This window comes from Trichomycterus rosablanca, chromosome 3, assembly GCF_030014385.1.
Source record: "Trichomycterus rosablanca isolate fTriRos1 chromosome 3, fTriRos1.hap1, whole genome shotgun sequence".
NCBI lineage: Eukaryota > Metazoa > Chordata > Actinopteri > Siluriformes > Trichomycteridae > Trichomycterus > Trichomycterus rosablanca.
This window is the reverse complement of record NC_085990.1, coordinates 15,387,053-15,402,843: the sequence shown is the minus strand read 5'-3', so window position 1 is coordinate 15,402,843 and position 15,791 is coordinate 15,387,053. Positions and strand designations below refer to the sequence as shown.

Here is a 15,791-nt window from a genome sequence, read left to right as displayed (position 1 = left end):
GACTTGGACTGGGAAATTAGCGCCCATAAGCCAGTGGCGCCACTCCTCGAAAGCAAGTTTGATAGCTAGTAGCTCCCGGTCTCCCACATGATAGTTTTGTTCGGCAGGCGTGAGTTTACGGGAGAAATAAGCGATGGGGTGCAGTCTAGGAGGTTCGCCTTGGCGTTGGGAGAGGATGCCTCCTAAACCCAGGGAGGAGGCGTCGATCTCGACAATGAAAGGAGACTCGGGATCCGGGTGAGCGAGCACCGGGGCTATGGTGAACACTCTCTTAAGCCTCTCGAATGCAGCCTCTGCCTCCTCGGACCAGGAGAGCCTTTTGGGTTTACCTTTTAGTAGGCTGATCAGAGGGAGTGCGATCTGGCTGAACGAACGTATGAAGCGCCGGAAGAAGTTGGCGAACCCCAGGAAGCTTTGCAGTTCCTTGATGGACTTGGGAGTCTTCCACTCTAGCACTGCCTTGACCTTCGTGGGGTCCATCTGGATCCCTTGGTCATTGATGATGTAACCTAGGAAAGTAATCTCCCTCTGGTCAAATTCGCACTTCTCCGCTTTAACGTATAGTCCTTGTTCCAGCAGTCGTTTCAGAATACTCTTGGTGTTGACTTGGTGGGAACTGGAGTCCGGTGAGTAGATGAGGATGTCGTCGAGGTAAACAATAGCACATTTACCCAGGAACTCTCTTAATACGTCGTTCACCAAACACTGGAAAACAGACGGAGCATTGGTTAGTCCGAAAGGCATAACCAGATATTCATAGTGTCCCGCTGTGGTACTAAAAGCAGTTTTCCACTCGTCGCCCTCCTTGATTCTCACCAAGTTATAGGCATTGCAAAGGTCGAGCTTGGTGAATATCTTGGCTTTCCGTAGCTGTTCCAGTGCTGACGGGACGAGTGGAATGGGATAGGTATACCGCTTGGAGAGCGGCTAGAGCCTCGCTGATGTACTCCTCCATAATCCCTGTCTCCTTGACGGATAGAGGATAGGGCGTAGCACGAGGGATCTTGGAGCCTGGCAGTAGGTCAATGGCGCAGTCGTACTCGCGGTGAGATGGCAGACGACAGGCGTGGCCCTTGCTGAATACCATGGCTAATTCCTGATACTCGGGAGGGACGTTAGCAGGAAGGATCTCAGAGGGGGAGTTAGTAGCCGCCACAGACATGTTCTTGGTTGGCGACGTCAGACACCGCTTGAGACATTGTGGTGACCAAGCCAAGATGTCCAGAGGAACCCAAGCCATAGTGGGGTTGTGGTCTCGCAACCAAGGTTGACCCAGGATGATGGGCGAAATGGTGGCGGTCATGATGTACAGGGCCCTCTTCTCCTCGTGGAGAGCCCCTATGCGTAGGGAGATAGGGATGGTGCGATGGGTGATGTTACCCACAATCCTACCATTGACTCCGGAAATACGTTGGGGTGCTTGGAGAGGAATTGATGGTATCTGGAGTCTCTGCACCAGACTGTCCTCGATGAAGTCACCCTCCGACCCGGAGTCAATCAGAGCCGCTAACACACAAACATTGGAGTTGTGAGACAACTGGATATTGAGGCGAGACTCGGTCTTATGGATGGAACGAAACGCGCTCACCTTATGAAGTCTAGGGCTCTGTGATGGCGTCTTGGGTCTCTGAGCTCCTCCTGCTGCCTCTGCTAACCTCTCCGGCCTAGAAGGGCACTCAGGGAGTTGGTGACCAGCTTCTCCACAGTAGAGACAACGATGGTTTCTCAGACGTTCTCTTCGCTGCCGTTCAGTCAGACGTGTACGACCCATCTCCATGGGTACGTGGCTCGAGGTGGTAGGGAGCTGACGGTTCTGACTGGAACACGGGTGCTGAGTCGCTGACAAAACATGGTGATCCAGCTGGATGGATAACTCGATTAGTTCCTCGAGGCTCATGTTTAAGGAGCGATAAACTAGTTCCTTCTGGAGACTGGGTATGAGACCGGCCTTAAACTGGGATATAAGTGCCGTCTCATTCCATCCACTAGAGGCAGCCAAGGTGCGGAACCTGAGGGAGTATTCAGCAACACTTCTTTTCCCTTGGGTGAGCTGACGGAGCTCGTCCCCGGCCGAGACGGCATGACGAGGGTGGTGGAACGTACTACGGAACGCCTTAAGGAATCGCTGCAAGTCCTGGGCTTCGGGACCATTGGTGAGCCAGATGGCCGTGGCCCACGAGGAGGCCTCACCAGTGAGCCTAGAGATAAGCAGTGCGATAGCATTGCGTTCTGGACTGAGCGGTCTGCTGGCTAGGAACAGCGAGAATTTTAGTAGAAACTCCTCACAGCTCTCAGGGTCCCCGGAGTATGGAGGAGGTTCCGGGATGGGGATAAGCGTGGTGGGTTGTGCGGTGACGGGGGTGTAGACAGGTGCGGTACTGGCTGTGGGCACCCGCGGAGCCGCCGTAGCCCCCACGGTGAGGTTCTGGACCTGTTGGGTGAGAGCCTGAATCACCTTACCCTGATCGTCGAGCTGCTTCATAAGGCGCTGGATAAGTTGTTCCGCCGTCTCCATATTTTGGCGAAGTATTCTGTCAGTAATTGCTTAATGAGTGGTCTGGAGACGAGGATGCAGAACACGTAACGTTTATTAGAGAACAACAGGAACAAAAATACGGTCGGAGGTAGCAGGGCAAAACAAAAATGGATGACGAAAGAAAAGGGGAAATACTGGAGAGGGAAAATGTTACTAAGAACTAACAGAGAGATAAGGGAGAGGACTATACTGACAAATGGTGAAGGCTTAGAAGAGAATCACAAACTCCACAACAGTTGTAGAATAGGGTGAAGCGAAGAGAGAGAGAAGTAGGAGAACAGAAAAACCTAGATAGGACAGTAAGAGACAGAGAGGTGGTGAACTGAACGAGGCGGCCAACGGATGGGACCGAGAGCAAGTAGAGTGAGAGAGAAGTACAGGGAGAGCGAGGGATAGGAAAAAAGTAAGAGAGTTAGTAGGGGGAGATAGAGAGAGCGTTAGTTCACCGACAGAGAGGATGTTAGTATGAAAGAGAGAAATGTTAATGAAAAGGGAAAAAACAGGACGAACTACACAAGCACAGGTAGGGACGCGCCGGAGGGGCGGGCTAGGGTGAGACCTAACTCAACCCAGCCGGCCGAACACAAACCACCTGTGAGGACAAATAATGCTCCAAACAAACAGCGATAGAGGAAGAGGGAAAGGAGTGAGAAACCTATGGATCTAGACAAACAAAACACTGGAGCAACAATACAGAGACCAGGACAGTTCACACACACACCTAAACACAGGCTAACTAAATGCTAAGGAGAACAGGGAAAGGAGAAAGGGCGCGTGTGAAGGAGAACGCTGGGAAACACACAGACTAACGTAAAACTGAACACGCTACGCACACACGCACACACTCACCCGACGTAGATAAACACGGAAGTAAGTCGCAGGAGAAAAGGTAACTGGAAAGAGAATCGCTCGGTATGACGGCAAATCAAATACTTCGCACTCGAACAGTGAAAACGGAAACCTTAAATAGAGAAGGAAAGAACCCGGAACTAATGAACCGCACCCTGTGAATGGAAAGCGTGCAGATTAGAAGGCGGGGCTAAGGGAGCGCGTCACCGAGGGAGAGTCAGCGTCGGGATTTCTTACAGTTATTAGATAAACAGTTATTCAACAGTAATCAATTAAGTACAGCTAATTTGAGCACTTTGCATATTTTTATATAGCTTTTTTTTAAAGTCACATAATAACGGCATTACATACACTTAAACTTTAAATTTTTTAAAGAATTAAAACGAAACCACACGTTACTAACCGCTACAATAAATAAAATAGGCAAAGGTAGCACAGAATTATAGGCGTTCCCCGCAGCGATGTGCGCATGCTCGGTAGGACAAATCGATGGGTAGGATAAATCGACAGAACACCGGCTTCCTCACGCTTCTGTTTACAGATGTACAAACTAGTTTGGCCACTTCCATAACTCGAAAAAGAGGGAATTAGACCCCAAAAAAGAGGGTATGACAGTGGGTAGTCAGGGTAGCGTCTACAGAACACTAAATTAAAATCTTGTAACCAATTGATATAATTATGATGCAAACAATTAACTAGAACATTGCCATGATAATAAATGTTCTACTCACCACATTTAGTCTACTTGTGATACTGTAGTATAAAAGGCATCAAATTTATCTTTTCTACTCTGTTCCTACTCCTAGGCTGTGTGTGTGTGTGTGTGTGTTTCGTCATGTTGAGAGCGTGAACAGTTATTACAGCTTATAACAAGTTCAGTCGTCAGGTCGCTGTACAGTTTACACTACACGACTGGATCTCTTGTAATCAAGAGTCTTATATTTATTTATGCACCAGCTGAATGTACCTAATTTCAAATGTTTTTGGATTACAAAAAAACACAGCAATGTAGATTTTTATTTTAGGAAATATTGGATATACACATTTTGTAGTAGCTTATTAATGCCAAACTTTTAGTTTCAGGTTGCTCAAAGATCTGCTATGTACCATGTGGCACTAAAAACGTAAATATAACTAAGGAATGCTCTGGGAAGGACTGTGACTTCCGAAGGCTGGATCAGGTGAGTAAAGAACATATTTCCCCCAAACTTTGTTAAAATAACCAGAAATATGTAACATTTTCATTTGGAGCTACCTAGTATAATAATATATTTGTATATACTATGTTTCACTTAGGAGAACAAGGATATTGGAGAAGTTCCATCTGGGGACCTAACTGTGCCATGCACCTTGCCTGAATATCGCATAAAAATACACAACATTCTCATCAACGTAAGTGAATTTGTAAAAGTTTGAATATTTTCTTTGTCTATTTTCTTTTTGCTTTAAATTATGCAAAGCTTAATTCCTCCAAAAGTTTAAACAGTATGTGATGACACACAAAGCAGTGATTCACTAAAGCTAATACATTTTGAAAGAGTAAAAATGTAAATATATTTATCTGTAAAAAAATACAAGACAATTCTAGACAAATCTCTGTAAAAGTGACTTATTAATACAACTTATTCATTAAGTTGCAAAAAAACCTAGACAAATATCCAGGGACCTGCAAGCCTCATTCACCTGTTACTCTCGTCCGTTACTTGTCATTTAGTGGTTATCAGCCCTGGGCAGATACTAAAGGAGAATGTTTACCTGTCATTCCATGACCTAAAACTCAGACACAGTTAAGTTATGCAGTAGGTTTGTTTGTTTATTAGGACTGCATGGGGCATGGCGACAATGTAGGACAAGTAGGACAATGATGCAGAGCACTTAAGCAATGGCTGATGTAATCACCTCTGAATGGTTCATTTCTTAATTTTGTTTCTTTTGAACCAAAGTCCTGACTTTTATTGAGATGCTGTTGCAAGACCTTAATTTAAACGTGTCTGATTTGCATTTGACATACTGCCCTAACTTTTACGAAAATTAATTTTGTTTTATTGTATAACCTTTTTGTGGGTTTCCTTTTCAGAACTGCTCTGTGGTCTGTTACAGACGTAAGTATCAATCTAATATACAGTATAGTCATATAGTACCTATTATATACAGGGGTTGGACAAAATAACTGAAACACCTGTCATTTTAGTGTGGGAGGTTTCATGGCTAAATTGGACCAGTCTGGTGGCCAATCTTCATTAATTGCACATTGCACCAGTAAGAGCAGAGTGTGAAGGTTCAATTAGCAGGGTAAGAGCACAGTTTTGCTCAAAATATTGCAATGCACACAACATTATGGGTGACATACCAGAGTTCAAAAGAGGACAAATTGTTGGTGCACGTCTTGCTGGCGCATCTGTGACCAAGACAGCAAGTCTTTGTGATGTATCAAGAGCCACGGAATCCAGGGTAATGTCAGCATACCACCAAGAAGGACAAACCACATCCAACAGGATTAACTGTGGACGCAAGAGGAAGCTGTCTGAAAGGGATGTTCGGGTGCTAACCCGGATTGTATCCAAAAAACATAAAACCACGGCTGCCCAAATCACGGCAGAATTAAATGTGCACCTCAACTCTCCTGTTTCCACCAGAACTGTCCGTCGGGAGCTCCACAGGGTCAATATACACGGCCGGGCTGCTATAGCCAAACCTTTGGTCACTCGTGCCAATGCCAAACGTCGGTTTCAATGGTGCAAGGAGCGCAAATCTTGGGCTGTGGACAATGTGAAACATGTATTGTTCTCTGATGAGTCCACCTTTACTGTTTTCCCCACATCCGGCAGAGTTACGGTGTGGAGAAGCCCCAAAGAAGCGTACCACCCAGACTGTTGCATGCCCAGAGTGAAGCATGGGGGTGGATCAGTGATGGTTTGGGCTGCCATATCATGGCATTCCCTTGGCCCAATACTTGTGCTAGATGGGCGCGTCACTGCCAAGGACTACCGAACCATTCTGGAGGACCATGTGCATCCAATGGCGGTGCCGTGTATCAGGATGACAATGCACCAATACACACAGCAAGACTGGTGAAAGATTGGTTTGATGAACATGAAAGTGAAGTTGAACATCTCCCATGGCCTGCACAGTCACCAGATCTAAATATTATTGAGCCACTTTGGGGTGTTTTGGAGAAGCGAGTCAGGAAACGTTTTCCTCCACCAGCATTACGTAGTGACCTGGCCACTATCCTGCAAGAAGAATGGCTTAAAATCCCTCTGACCACTGTGCAGGACTTGTATATGTCATTTCCAAGACGAATTGACGCTGTATTGGCCGCAAAAGGAGGCCCTACACCATACTAATGAATTATTGTGGTCTAAAACCAGGTGTTTCAGTTATTTTGTCCAACCCCTGTAACTATATAATTATATAACTATATAATAACACATTTTACTTTACCTATTCTGACTTTCTGCAGCTTTAAACATCACCAGCACTGGACATGAGGATGCCCCCACTAATGACGCTGGTAAGTAGAGCAGATATCAGAGTAAATAAACTGAATTACATCATTATCAAAAAATGCATCTTATTTTAAACTGTTCATTTGGAACAAAATTCATGAAATTTGGCTTTTTATTGTTTTATCATGTTTTTTATAACAATATTATTATTGTTGTTGTCTTGCACATATTATTAGTGCACCATCTGTGGATTATACTGGCATCCGTGGTGCCAAGGTTGTGTTTTGTTCAAATTTTTACTTTACCCATTCTGACTTTCTGCAGTTTCAAACAACACCAGCTCTGGAGAAAAGAATGCCCTCGCCAGTTATTCTGGTAAGTAGAGCAGATATTAGAGTAAATAAATTACATCAACATCATAAATGCATCTTATTCATTGTTTTAAACTGTTGATTTGGAACATAATTCACAAAAAAATCAGCTTTTTGTTTTCTTTAATATGTGTTTATAACATTATTATTGTTGTTGTTGTTTTGCATGAATTATTAGTGCGCCAGCATTGGTGGATAATTCTGGTTTTCGTGTTGCTGGTGATTGCTGCTGTGATCATTTATGTTAAATGGAGAAACAAAAAGTGAGTATAATAAATAATACTATGCTATTTAAATGCTAGTTTATGTCAGTAGAGGTTTATCTGTGGGTTAGACAGCATTTGTAAGTTATTTGTTTAAATATGTGCAGTTTTTAGAAAAAATTAGGAAATCATTTGTCCTGTCTTTGTGAATTTTGATTTTTAAAATGCACTGGAATCAGTATCCCTAAAAAGCTGGTATTTCTCCTTCCTGTTAAATGAAAACATTATAATGAATGTAGCTAAATGTAGCTACACCAAAACAGCATACAAATGACCAAAACTATTCAGAGAAAATGGTTTACTTAGTGCATTGATCTGGCCACTGATGTTGTACATGCATGAGCTGTAGTCTGAATAGAGATGGTGTATGTTACATTATTATGACCACCAGCTAATATCCAGTGTAACCCGTCATGTGCAGTACGGACAGCAGCTAGACGGGCTGGGAGAGACTCAGTAAGGTCCTTGTAGGTTGTCACAGGTATCAGGAGCCATGCTGACTGCAGTGCATTTCACAGCTGCTGGAGGGTGCAAGGAGGAGGATCCATAAAGCAAACACGACAGTCGAGGTGGTGCCACAGATGGTGCCACAGATAATAATGTGACTTGACAGTGTAGTTCAGCATTCACTTTTCCAGCTGTTAATAGGGAAACCTCAGGCGGGATCTGGCACTGGCTACATTAAAATAAAAAGTAGTTTAATAATGAAGCCTTTTTTCTTTACTGAACAAAAACAAAAAATGGCTAGGCACACCTAAAACTTGAATCTTATTTAGATCTGCTGGTTGCTCTAAAATTTAATACAACCCCAATTCCAATGAAGTTGGGACGTTGTGTAAAACGTAAATAAAAACAGAATACGATGGTTTGCAAATCCTTTTCTACCCATATTCAGTTGAATACACTACAAAGACAAGATATTTAATGTTCAAACAGATAAACTTTATTGTGTTTTGCAGATATTCACTCATTTTGAATTTAATGCCTGCAACACGTTCCAAAGAAGTTGGGACAGGGGCAACAAAAGACTGGGAAAGTTGAGGAATGCTAAAAAACACCTGTTTGGAACATTCCACAGGTGAACAGGTTATTTGGAAACAGGTAAATGTCATGATTGGGTATAAAGGGAGCATCCCTGAAAGGCTCAGTCGTTCACAAGCAAGGTTCACCACTTTGTGAACAACTGCGTGAGCAAATACAGTTTAAGAACGTTTCTCAACGTGCAATTGCAAGGAATTTAGGAATTTCATCATCTACAGTCCATAATATCAAAAGATTCAGAGAATCTGGAGAAATCTGTGCAAGTAAGCGGCAACGCCGAAAACCAACATTGAATGCCTGTGACCTTCGATCCCTCAGGCGGCACTGCATTAAAAACCCACATCATTCTGTAACGGATATTAGATTAGATTAGATTCGATTAGATTCAACTTAATTGTCATTGTGCAGAGTAAACAAATACAGAGCCAACGAAATGCAGGAGCATCTAACCAGAAGTGCAAGATAGAGATTATATACATATAATACACAGTTAAAGTGCAGAAGTGACCAGATAGGTGAAATGAGGTGACATATAAGAATATTAAGACTATTAAACAGAATATTAAGACTATTAAACAGATAATGATGATTGTACAGTGAATAGACTAATATGTATTTACAGAGTAATGAAGGTGACTAAAGTGGCTACATGAATGGGTAATGAATGAGAATAAATAAAGTGAAGTATATAAGTGTAGCAAGTATATACAGTATATACATTATTATCGTGCTGGTGTAAACAGTGCAATAGTGCCATGTGCAAATTTGCTAAATACTGATTGTATATACAGTCAAGATGAAACATTTGTAAAAAGTACAGAGTTAAATGTGGTACAAAGTGCAGTGATATTTTTACAATGGTGTGCTGGAGTTTAGCAGGGTTACAGCCTCAGGAAAAAAGCTCTTCCTGAGTCTGCTGGTACGAGAGCGGAGGCGGAAGTAAGGTGAAAAGTCCATGGTTAGGATGAGAAACGTCCTTGATAATGTTTCTCGCTTTGCCCACGCACCGTTTGTGATAAATGTCCTGTATGGTAGGTAACTGAGTGCCGGTGATGCGTTGGGCGGTTTTAACCACCCGCTGGAGAGCTTTCCGGTCAGCTGCGGAGCAATTGCCGTACCACACAGAGATGCAGTTTGTAAGAATGCTCTCAATGGTACAGCGATAAAAGTCCACGAGTATTCTGGGACACAAGTAGGCTTTTTTGAGTCTCCGAAGAAAGTAATGGCGCTGTTGTGCCTTTCTGACCAGGATTGATGAGTTGAGGGACCAAGAGAGATCTTCAGAGATGTGGCTACACACCATGTAGCCAGATGCTGAACCTCCTCCCTGTAGGCCGTTTCATCGTTGTCTTTGATCAAGCCTATCACCGTGGTGTCGTCCGCGAACTTGATTATGGAGTTGGAACCATAAACAGGAACACAGTCGTAGGTGAACAGGGAGTATAAGAGGGGACTCAGCACACAGCCTTGTGGCACGCCAGTGTTCAGGGTGATGGAGGCTGAGTGGAAGTTGCCTAACTTAACAGACTGAGGTCTATTAGTTAGAAAGTCCAGAATCCAGTTACAGAGTGACGTGCTGATGCCAAGCTGACTGAGCTTCAAAATCAGCTTGGATGGAATCACTGTGTTAAATGCTGAACTGAAGTCAGTGAAAAGCATCCTAACATAAGTGTTTTGGCAGTCCAAGTGGGTCAGTGTAGTGTGAAGTGCAGTGGAGATAGCATCCTCTATTGACCTGTTGTGACGATAAGCAAATTGATGCTGATCTAATGTAGCGGGTAGACTGGCTTTCAGGTGAGAGAAGACTAGTCTTTCGAAGCACTTGGAGATGATGGGAGTGAGTGCAACAGGTCGGAAATCGTTCAGTGCTGAAGCAGTTGAATGTTTTGGTACTGGCACAATGGAGGCTGTCTTGAAACTCGTTGGAATCACAGCCTGGACCAGAGACAGATTGAAAATGTCAGTGAAGACCCCAGCAAGCTGCTTAGCACAAGCTTTTAGCACACGTCCAGGTACTCCATCGGGGCCAGCAGCTTTCCTAGCATTCACCTGGTTCAGCATGCGGTAGACATCCGTGGTAGTGAGTGTGATTGGTTGCTCATCTGCAGGAAGATCTGTTTTGAAGGCAACCATGTTATTACCCCGGTCAAAGCGAGCGTAGAAGTTGTTAAGCTCATCGGGGAGCGAATCATTGTCGGCATAGGGAGCTGTAATAAGTGGTTTAAAGTCCGTGATTGTTTGGATCCCTTGACACATACGCCGAGGGTCGGAGGAGTTGAAGTGGTCCTCAATCCGTTGTTTGTAGCTGTGTTTAGCCCTGGAGATGCCTTTCTTCAGACTGGATCTGGCTGTGCTGTAAGCTGCTCGATCTCCAGACCTGAAGGCTGTATTCCTTGCTTTGAGCAGAAGGCGAACCTCGCTGTTCATTCAGGGCTTCTGGTTGGGAAATATTTTTATTTTTCTGTATGTTGTCACACTGTCCACACAGTTGTTGATATGGTCCAGCACAGAGTTAGTGTAGGAGTCAATGCAGACAGTGTGATCCGTGGTGGCTTGGAGAGCAAACCGGTTCCAGTCTGTGTGCTGGAATTGATCCTGGAGAGTTGAGTCAGCGCCTTCCGCCCAGATCTTGACTGTCCTCGTTGTGGGTTTCACACGCCTGATGACTGGTGTGTACTTGGGGAGCAGGAACAAAGAAAGGTGATCAGACTGACCCAGGTGGGGGAGGGGTGTGGCTTTGTAGGCATCAGCAACATTTGTGTAAACATGGTCCAAAGTTTTTAGTCCCCTTGTGGTGCAGTGGACACTCTGATGAAACTTTGGAAGTCCAGATTTTAAACTGCAATGATTAAAGTCCCCAGCAACAATAAAGGCTCCATCTGGGTGCAAAGTTTGAAGTTTGCCAACAGCAGTACATAGCTCTTTCTTAGCTATGTTAGCATTAGCATCCGGAGGAATATAAACTGCAGCAACAACAATGCAGGAAAACTCACGTGGAAGATAGAAAGGTCTACACTTTATAACCAGGTATTCCAGGTCAGCAGAGCAGTAGGTGTTCACTACGACAGAGTCCATGCACCATGTTTTGTTTACATAAATGCAAACACCACCACCGCGGCTCTTACCCGATGCTGCTGCTACTCTATCAGCTCTGAAGAAAGTGTACCCCTCCAGCTCCACCACTAGGGTGGCCAGATTCATTGTAACAAAAAGGAGGACATTACACCCCAAAAAGCCGGACATTACACCAAAAAGACGGACGTCATATTAGGAACAGGGGGCCATGATACTGCAACACACAGAATGAATCCAGAACCCATATAACAGAGTTTTTGACCAATTTAAGCAAGAATTCTATATCAAATTACTGTTTTACTCACTAAATGTTGTGTCTACTTTTTATATTGAAGTCTGTTCCTCGCTGCCTCCAAAAGTTTACTTTTTGGCATTTTCACCGCGTTCCTGATCATGAGAGCTGAGTGATTGACTCAGGTAGCGGTGTTTACAGGACAGAGAGGGCGGGCGAAATTCAACCACCCAATCACAGACTAGCATTTAGAGGGAGGACCTTCTCCGATTGGCCAGTGGTAGCTCTATAAGGAGTCAAATGAGGCTATTAAACCAATGAAATACAAAGCATTTGTTCTGACATGTACCTGAGCCAATGGTAAATAATACTGATCAAAAATGAAACCAGTTCACTCCAAAAGGATGATTTTTAAGTGTCCGTCCTAGCGTTGCGTGAGTGGAGGACTGGCAGCTGAAAAGCCGGACTGTCCGGCCTAAAACCGGACGTCTGGCCACCCTATCCACCACGCTGTTCGAAACATTATTGTTTAGCCATGTTTCTGAAAAAATCATGACGCTGCAGTCCATAAGCATTTTCTGTGTCAGGGTCCAGAGTTTTAGCTCGTCCATCTTATTCGGCAGAGACCGCACATTGGCAAGGAAGATAGTAGGAAGCGCTGGCCGGTGTGAATTTAGCCTTAGCTTAGCACGCAAACCTCTACGCTTACCTCTTTTTTGTTTACGGTCTCTACGCCAGCGCCGAGCACTTTGGTCGGTCCCGGCGGTCGGGACGAACAGCTCGCTTGGACGCGGTGTTCTGCTCAGCTCCGGAGGTAGCTCGTCGAATTTGAATGGATGGTCTAAAACAACGTTTGAGCAATATAAATTAATGTCCAACAGCGTCTGTCTGTCGTATATGTAGTTCGCCCGAGTGATACGAGCGAAAACGCAGTAAATTACTAAGTAAATAAACACTAAATTGCGAAAACTGGTGAGACGCAGAGCCTCGCGATGTACACGCGCCGCCATCTTCGTCCTAAGATTACCACATGGGCTTAGGAACACTTCAGAAAACCATTGTCAGTGAACACAGTCCGTCGCTCCATCTATAAGTGCAAGCGAAGCGAAAGCCATATATCAACAACACCCAGAAACACCGCCGGCTTCTCTGGGCCCGAGCTCATCTGAGATGGACTGACGCAAAGTGGAAAAGTGTCCTGTGGTCTGACGAGTCCACATTTCAAATTGTTTTTGAAAATCATGGACGTCGTGTCCTCCGGGCCAAAGAGGAAAAGGACTGTCCGGATTGTTATCAGCGCAAAGTTCAAAAGCCAGCATCTCTGATGGTATGGGGGTGTGTTAGTGACCATGGCATGGGTAACTTGCACGTCTATGAAGGCACCATTAATGCTGACAGGTACATACAGGTTTTGGAGCAACATATGCTGCCATCCAAGCAACGTCTTTTTCGGGGACGTCCCTGCTTATTTCAGCAAGACAATGCCAAGCCACCTTCTGCACGTGTTACAACAGCGTGGCTTCGTAGTAAAAGAGTGCGGGTACTAGACTGGCCTGCCTGCAGTCCAGACCTGTCCCCCATTGAAAATGTGTGGCGCATTATGAAGCGCAAAATACGACTACGGAGACCCCGGACTGTTGAGCAACTGAAGTTGTACATCAAGCAAGAATGGGAAAGAATTCCAGCTACAAAGCTTCAACAATTAGTGTCCTCAGTTCCCAAACGCTTATTGAGTGTTGTTAAAAGGAAAGGGGATGTAACACAGTGGTAAACATGCCCCTGTCCCAACTTCTTTGGAACGTGTTGCAGGCATCAAATTCAAAATGAGTGAATATTTGCAAAACACAATAAAGTTTATCTGTTTGAACATTAAATATCTTGTCTGTGGTGTATTCAACTGAATAGGTGTTGAAAAGGATTTGCAAATCATCGTATTCTGTTTTTATTTACGTTTTACACAACGTCCCAACTTCATTGGAATAGGGGTTGTACACTGATCAGTCATAACATTAAAACCACCTCATTGTTTCTACACCCACTGTCCATTTTATCAGCTTTACTTACCATATAGAAGCACTTTATACAGTGCCTTGCAAAAGTATTCAGCCCCCTTGAACTTTTCAACCTTTTGCCACATTTCAGGCTTCAAACATAACGATATGAAATTGTAATTTTTTGTGAAGAATCAACAACAAGTGGGACACAATCGTGAAGTAGAACGAAATTTATTGGATATTTTAAGAAATAAAATAAAAAAAGATTTTTTTAGAAATAAAAAACTAAAAAGTGGGGCGTGCAATATTATTCAGCCCCTTTACTTTCAGTGCAGCAAACTCACTCCAGAAGTTCAGTGAGGATCTCTGAATGATCCAATGTTGACCTAAATGACTGATGGTGATAAATAGAATCCACCTGTGTGTAATCAAGTCTCCGTATAAATGCACCTGCTCTGTGACAGTCTCAGAGTTCTGTTTAAAGCGCAGAGAGCATCATGAAGACCAAGGAACACACCAGGCAGGTCCGAGATACTGTTGTGGAGAAGTTTAAAGCCGGATTTGGATACAAAAAGATTTCCCAAGCTTTAAACATCTCAAGGAGCACTGTGCAAGCGATCATATTGAAATGGAAGGAGTATCAGACCACTGCAAATCTACCAAGACCCGGCCGTCCCTCTAAACTTTCAGCTCAAACAAGGAGAAGACTGATCAGAGATGCAGCCAAGAGGCCCATGATCACTCTGAATGAACTGCAGAGATCTACAGCTGAGGTGGGAGACTCTGTCCATAGGACACAATCAGTCGTACACTGCACAAATCTGGCCTTTATGGAAGAGTGGCAAGAAGAAAGCCATTTCTCAAAGATATCTATAAAAAGTCACCTGGGAGACACACCAAACATGTGGAAGAAGGTGCTCTGGTCAGATGAAACCAAAATCAAACTTTTTGGCCACAATGCAAAACGTTATGTTTGGCGTAAAAGCAACACAGCTCATCACCCTGAACACACCATCCCCACTGTCAAACATGGTGGTGGCAGCATCATGGTTTGGGCCTGCTTTTCTTCAGCAGGGACAGGGAAGATGGTTAAAATTGATGGGAAGATGGATGGAGCCAAATACAGGACCATTCTGGAAGAAAACCTGTTGCAGTCTGCAAAAGACCTGAGACTGGGACGGAGATTTATCTTCCAACAAGACAATGATCCAAAACATAAAGCAAAATCTACAATGGAATGGTTCACAAATAAACGTATCCAGGTGTTAGAATGGCCAAGTCAAAGTCCAGACCTGAATACCATCGAGAATCTGTGGAAAGAGCTGAAAACTGCTGTTCACAAACGCTCTCCATACAACCTCACTGAGCTCGAGCTGTTTTGCAAGGAAGAATGGGCAAAAATTTCTGTCTCTCGATGTGCAAAACTGATAGAGACATACCCCAAGCGACTTGCAGCTGTAATCGCAGCAAAAGGTGGCGCTACAAAGTATTAACGCAAGGGGGCTGAATAATATTGCACGCCCCACTTTTCAGTTTTTTATTTCTAAAAAAAGTTTTAAATATCCAATAAATTTCGTTCTACTTCACGATTGTGTCCCACTTGTTGTTGATTCTTCACAAAAAATTACAATTTCATATCGTTATGTTTGAAGCCTGAAATGTGGCAAAAGGTTGAAAAGTTCAAGGGGGCTGAATACTTTTGCAAGGCACTGTAGTTCTACAATTACTGACTGTAGTCCATCTGTTTCTCTAAATACTTTTTTTTAGCTTTTACCCTGTTTTTCAATGGTCAGGAGCCCCACAGGGCCACTTCAGAGCAGGTATTATTTGGGTGGTGGATGATTCTCAGCACTGCAGTGAAACTGACATGGCGGTGGTGTGTTAGTGTGTGCTGTGCTGGTATGAGTGGATAAGACACAGCAGAGCTGCTGGAGTTTTTAAATGCCATGTCCACTCACTGTCCAATCTATTAGACACTAAA

At 44.0% G+C, this 15,791-nt stretch overlaps 2 long non-coding RNA genes across 2 annotated transcripts in view; one reads left to right on the top strand and one right to left on the bottom strand.

Moving 5' to 3' along the window:
- Positions 1-5,462: 5,462 nt before the first annotated feature.
- LOC134310325 (uncharacterized) lies at positions 5,463-7,469 on the top strand. The gene is made up of 4 exons (XR_010011288.1): positions 5,463-5,487; positions 6,849-6,899; positions 7,159-7,209; positions 7,384-7,469. It is a non-coding gene; the product is annotated as an uncharacterized LOC134310325 (long non-coding RNA).
- LOC134310324 (uncharacterized) overlaps positions 7,353-15,791 on the bottom strand; it is a 29,685-nt gene continuing 21,246 nt past the window's right edge. The window contains exon 3 of the long non-coding RNA XR_010011287.1: positions 7,353-8,144. This is a non-coding gene — a long non-coding RNA (uncharacterized LOC134310324). The remainder of the gene's footprint in view (positions 8,145-15,791) is intronic.